Here is a 6,200-nt window from a genome sequence, read left to right as displayed (position 1 = left end):
GTCGCTTGCTTCGCTCCTGAACGAATCAGTTGTTTGAACCGTTTGAACGAACGATTCAGTGACAAACAGTGACTTGCCGCCACCCACTGGCCGTTAGTTTCATTTTGTAATATTTAATTCATAACCTAATAATAGTAGCCTAATAATAATAATAATGAAATAATAGGTAAACAATCTAAATTTAAAAAGGATTCCATGTCACATCTGAGCCTAATTAAACCGTAAATATACCTGAATAGTCTGTAAATATAAATAAATGTCACTTCTGTCCACCACTGTAGTGCATATATGAATTTTGGTATTGTTTTTTAATAGATTTTGATTTAATATGATTATAACTTATCCTTCATGGTTGTCTTGTTGTTGTTATTATTATTATGTTATTATTTAATGTTTTACTATAAAATAAACGAAATAGATGGTGACTTTGATCTTGATACTTAAAACATGAAATAGGCCTATATTTAACATTATTAAAGATTATAAAGATATTTAAAAGAATCTGAAAGGCTCAGAAATAAATTAAATAAATCTGAAAGTTATTTATTTAAACAAATCTGAAGGGTCCACCACTGAAGGTGATGCTTTTGTCAACTTCACAACCAACTTTCATTTAGCATCAGGAGGCATGACCTGTGAATTACAACATCCTGATTGGTCTACAAATAAGACACATTTAGTTAAAAGCAGTAGCAATTATGTCTTGAAATTGAGATGGAATCTAGTTTGAATCATCTGCTGAAAGGCTCATTTACACTCTATAACCTTGCTGAAGAGACACCAGACATTGAAGAATAGTGAGTAGACAGTAGACTCTCCAGCTGAAATGACCAGTCTTTGAACTGCTCATCCAAAATCAATGACAGCAATAGAAACATTGTGGGCTTTACTTTCTGTAACTCCTAGATAGTTTATACAATAATGTATAATTTTAGAGTTTGCAAGTTAAATGATAAAACACGATTAGTTCGAGTTCAACCCTATCTGATATAGGCTAATATTTGTAAATGACATTTAATTGTCTTGTTTGTTTGAACAAACAAGTATTCATTTAATTGTTTAGATTCAGGCTGAAATGTTGGGGGTGACACTTCAAGAACGGTACTTGACACTGATTTAGACATTACTTTAAATTACTTTGACAGAAGCCTAAAGGACTGTAGGGGAATATAAAACGTTACAAGGGAACAGCACAATGTAAATATAACATTTTATTATATATTTACAGTTTTTTCTCACTGAATTTTTTTTTACATATTTTCTTACACAATTCCTTATAATAAATTCTATGAATATACAATGCATATATTTACAGATCCCCAAGCAGATGATACTACCAGACACAGATATTGCTGCTAAGTAGACTGATGGAAAGACCACTCTTGACAGACCACCAGACACAAAGCTGACTAGAGACTCAAAACAACAGGCCGGCTGTGAGAGGAGTTTTTTTTTATTTTTTTGAGGCTCTTTGTGTTCTTTTTTGGAGGTTACTCCGTGACCTGAAACATAACATAAATCAGCATTATTTGTCTAAATACATCACATTTAGAGAAAAGCTGACTTTAAAGTTAATGACGACTGACGATCAAGCTAAACCAAGAAAACGCTTAGCTAGTCTTAAGACTCCGTACCTTAAACCATTCATGGAGATGCATCTTATCCAGTCTGAGTCTCTTCTGTGGATCAGGCTGCAGACAATCCGAAATCATCTGGCAGCATTCTGCAAAAAGACATTTGATCATGTACCTTTTACTTTACACCTGCTCTCTTTTTGTACGACACAGAGTCGGTTGTTGTTTGATGAAGATCTCACCTTTTGACAAGCCAGGTCTGCTCCAGAGGTCCACAGCGATCATGTGACGGTCGTGTGATGAAGGACATTCCCCACACAGCATTTCATACAGGATGAACCCCAGCGTCCACACTGTAGTGGGTTTTGCGTGGTACCTGCCCTTCATGCTGACCTCGGGTGGACAGTACTCTTGTGTGCCTGCAGGAAGGATGTCTGATGTTTAATAAATTGTCTCAGCATGTTGAGTGCACGTAAGATGTGTTTCTGTGAGACTATGAATAAAATACTTCATGTCACGTACCACAGAAGACTTTGAAGGCAGATCTCTTCATGAGCGCACCGCACCCAAAGTCAATTAATTTGACCTCTAAAGGTGTCCTGGTTCACCAGGACGTTCTCCAGCTTTATATCCCGATGGAAGACGCCACGCCAAGCAGCAAGTTTTAGCCGCATTAATGACCTGCCGCATGATCTTTCGTGCCGTCCCCTCATCAAGGCTTCCTCCATAGTCATGGAGAAAAGTGAACAAGTCCACGCAAGGCACGGGGCGCTCCATGACCATTACATAGTGGTCTTCGTCGTCCTCCCAGTCAAGCAGCTCAATTATCTGGGGAAAGCTGGGGCCATCAATGGCCATGAGCATCAGGCCAACCTCCATGGGGACACGTTTGGGTTGACCAGGCTAAAAGAAAGAAAACATGATGCTTAGACGGAAGTGGTTTCCTTAAGACTTCACAAATCAAAACAGTTTGTCTTTGGTTAACATGAATAAACTGAAAACAGTGACTAAGAGACAATACTAAGACAGGGAACGCAGTCTACTCACCACTCGGATAGATGACATGTCTGGAAACTTCTTTGAACATTTCACAGCCACCTAATCAACAAAACAAATTAAGATGAACAATTAGCACATGCAGATAGCTGATATCACTCCAGTCATAAATCCTGAACAGACGTGTTGTTTTTAAGTGAAGAAAATGTATACCTCAAGTCCATCCATGCAGCGAATCCCTCCGTAAACACTGCCACATCCTCCTTCACCCAGCTTCTGGCCGATTTTATATTTGTTATGAATATGGCCTATTAACAGACAAACATTTGGGGTTAGTATGAAATGCAATTTTATATTATACTGTACAGTATATATATATATATATAATGCTTTCTAACAAAATTTTCTAATTCTCACAGATTTCTTGTTCTTACCCTTCTCCAGGATGTCCTGCACGAGCTGGACCTCAGAAGTGAGGGGACTTCCTCTCCTGTACAGCACCCACAGGCACCTCATCAGACCCGGTGGGGGTGTCTTCGGGGTGTACATATTGCACGTGTACACTCCAGTCTATTAACAGATTTAGAAGCAGTTTTGAATTGATGTCCTATAAAAAGGAAACTTTAAAAAAATTCTACTGTTGCTCTAAAATGTTTGGTGCGATAATGTTATCAATGTTTTTATTTTTCCTTTCTTTTAGGTTCCTGTAACCTCAGATTTAGTGACTTATCAACATTTGATGTGGTTGTACCATCTCTATCTGTCCAGGGTGTCTCTGCCTCTATCCCATATTTCTCCACGGCTTTGGCCACATCGTATGTTCCCTTTCTAAGGAAAGAAAAGCGAGGAGCAGCCCACTTCCAGAAGCTCTTCTTTTTTCTCCCTCCATCGGTCTCAAGAGCACCAGCAGACGCCGGTTCACGGTTCTCCTTCACGATGGGGGAGTCTTTGGGTTTGGGCTCGTGTCCACGCTCCAAACCGGTTACTTTTTAAGTCTTGAAAGCAATCCCATGATAAAAACCGTTCGCAAGTCGCTAACAGTCGCTATCAAATACTCCGAAACATCAACCAACAAAGTGAGAAAGCGATTTTCTTGCTTATATATGCCACTGCTCGCTAATTGTGACGTCATATTGGCAGGTTCGAAATGGAATGCCATTCGCCAAAAAAAAAAAAAAACTGCGCCACGTGCGCCCTTTTGAACGACAGCATTCGGTGTTTATTTCTAACGATACCATTTGTTTTATTGTACATCGTGGGTTGTAAATATAACTGTTTTAGTTTTACTTAAACACATTTAAACTTCTTCATGCTTTAAAGACACCTTAAGGCTTAAAGAAATATGGTTGTAAGAGCCGTCTTGTATTCTTGTAAAGGACGGTTCTAATGTCTATAAAGTGAGTTTTAATATTAAACGTCATATTGATTTTATAAAGCGGGTTAATAATCTATACATGGATATTAAGCGACTTACATTTCAAGAAAAGGATGGTCCAAAGAGTTTCGTCAGCACTGAGCAGCTTTATGAATAAACATGCTTTTGAACGAATCTTTTGAACAGTCGCTTGCTTCGCTCCTGAACGAATCAGTTGTTTGAACCGTTTGAACGAACGATTCAGTGACAAACAGTGACTTGCCGCCACCCACTGGCCGTTAGTTTCATTTTGTAATATTTAATTCATAACCTAATAATAGTAGCCTAATAATAATAATAATGAAATAATAGGTAAACAATCTAAATTTAAAAAGGATTCCATGTCACATCTGAGCCTAATTAAACCGTAAATATACCTGAATAGTCTGTAAATATAAATAAATGTCACTTCTGTCCACCACTGTAGTGCGTATATGAATTTTGGTATTGTTTTTAATAGATTTTGATTTAATATGATTATAACTTATCCTTCATGGTTGTCTTGTTGTTGTTATTATTATTATGTTATTATTTAATGTTTTACTATAAAATAAACGAAATAGATGGTGACTTTGATCTTGATACTTAAAACATGAAATAGGCCTATATTTAACATTATTAAAGATTATAAAGATATTTAAAAGAATCTGAAAGGCTCAGAAATAAATTAAATAAATCTGAAAGTTATTTATTTAAACAAATCTGAAGGGTCCACCACTGAAGGTGATGCTTTTGTCAACTTCACAACCAACTTTCATTTAGCATCAGGAGGCATGACCTGTGAATTACAACATCCTGATTGGTCTACAAATAAGACACATTTAGTTAAAAGCAGTAGCAATTATGTCTTGAAATTGAGATGGAATCTAGTTTGAATCATCTGCTGAAAGGCTCATTTACACTCTATAACCTTGCTGAAGAGACACCAGACATTGAAGAATAGTGAGTAGACAGTAGACTCTCCAGCTGAAATGACCAGTCTTTGAACTGCTCATCCAAAATCAATGACAGCAATAGAAACATTGTGGGCTTTACTTTCTGTAACTCCTAGATAGTTTATACAATAATGTATAATTTTAGAGTTTGCAAGTTAAATGATAAAACACGATTAGTTCGAGTTCAACCCTATCTGATATAGGCTAATATTTGTAAATGACATTTAATTGTCTTGTTTGTTTGAACAAACAAGTATTCATTTAATTGTTTAGATTCAGGCTGAAATGTTGGGGGTGACACTTCAAGAACGGTACTTGACACTGATTTAGACATTACTTTAAATTACTTTGACAGAAGCCTAAAGGACTGTAGGGGAATATAAAACGTTACAAGGGAACAGCACAATGTAAATATAACATTTTATTATATATTTACAGTTTTTTCTCACTGAATTTTTTTTTACATATTTTCTTACACAATTCCTTATAATAAATTCTATGAATATACAATGCATATATTTACAGATCCCCAAGCAGATGATACTACCAGACACAGATATTGCTGCTAAGTAGACTGATGGAAAGACCACTCTTGACAGACCACCAGACACAAAGCTGACTAGAGACTCAAAACAACAGGCCGGCTGTGAGAGGAGTTTTTTTATTTTTTGAGGCTCTTTGTGTTCTTTTTTGGAGGTTACTCCGTGACCTGAAACATAACATAAATCAGCATTATTTGTCTAAATACATCACATTTAGAGAAAAGCTGACTTTAAAGTTAATGACGACTGACGATCAAGCTAAACCAAGAAAACGCTTAGCTAGTCTTAAGACTCCGTACCTTAAACCATTCATGGAGATGCATCTTATCCAGTCTGAGTCTCTTCTGTGGATCAGGCTGCAGACAATCCGAAATCATCTGGCAGCATTCTGCAAAAAGACATTTGATCATGTACCTTTTACTTTACACCTGCTCTCTTTTTGTACGACACAGAGTCGGTTGTTGTTTGATGAAGATCTCACCTTTTGACAAGCCAGGTCTGCTCCAGAGGTCCACAGCGATCATGTGACGGTCGTGTGATGAAGGACATTCCCCACACAGCATTTCATACAGGATGAACCCCAGCGTCCACACTGTAGTGGGTTTTGCGTGGTACCTGCCCTTCATGCTGACCTCGGGTGGACAGTACTCTTGTGTGCCTGCAGGAAGGATGTCTGATGTTTAATAAATTGTCTCAGCATGTTGAGTGCATCGTAAGATGTGTTTCTGTGAGACTATGA

The 6,200-nt window shown here is 37.3% G+C and overlaps 1 pseudogene; it reads right to left on the bottom strand.

Annotated features, from left to right (window-relative positions):
- Nucleotides 1-1,191: 1,191 nt before the first annotated feature.
- LOC122341867 lies at nucleotides 1,192-2,844 on the bottom strand (annotated as a pseudogene).
- Nucleotides 2,845-6,200: the final 3,356 nt, after the last annotated feature.

The sequence above is a fragment of the Puntigrus tetrazona genome, chromosome 3 (genome assembly GCF_018831695.1).
Source record: "Puntigrus tetrazona isolate hp1 chromosome 3, ASM1883169v1, whole genome shotgun sequence".
Taxonomy (NCBI): Eukaryota; Metazoa; Chordata; class Actinopteri; order Cypriniformes; family Cyprinidae; genus Puntigrus; species Puntigrus tetrazona.
Note: the sequence above shows the minus strand (reverse complement) of the source record. Positions and strands in the feature narration are given on the sequence as shown.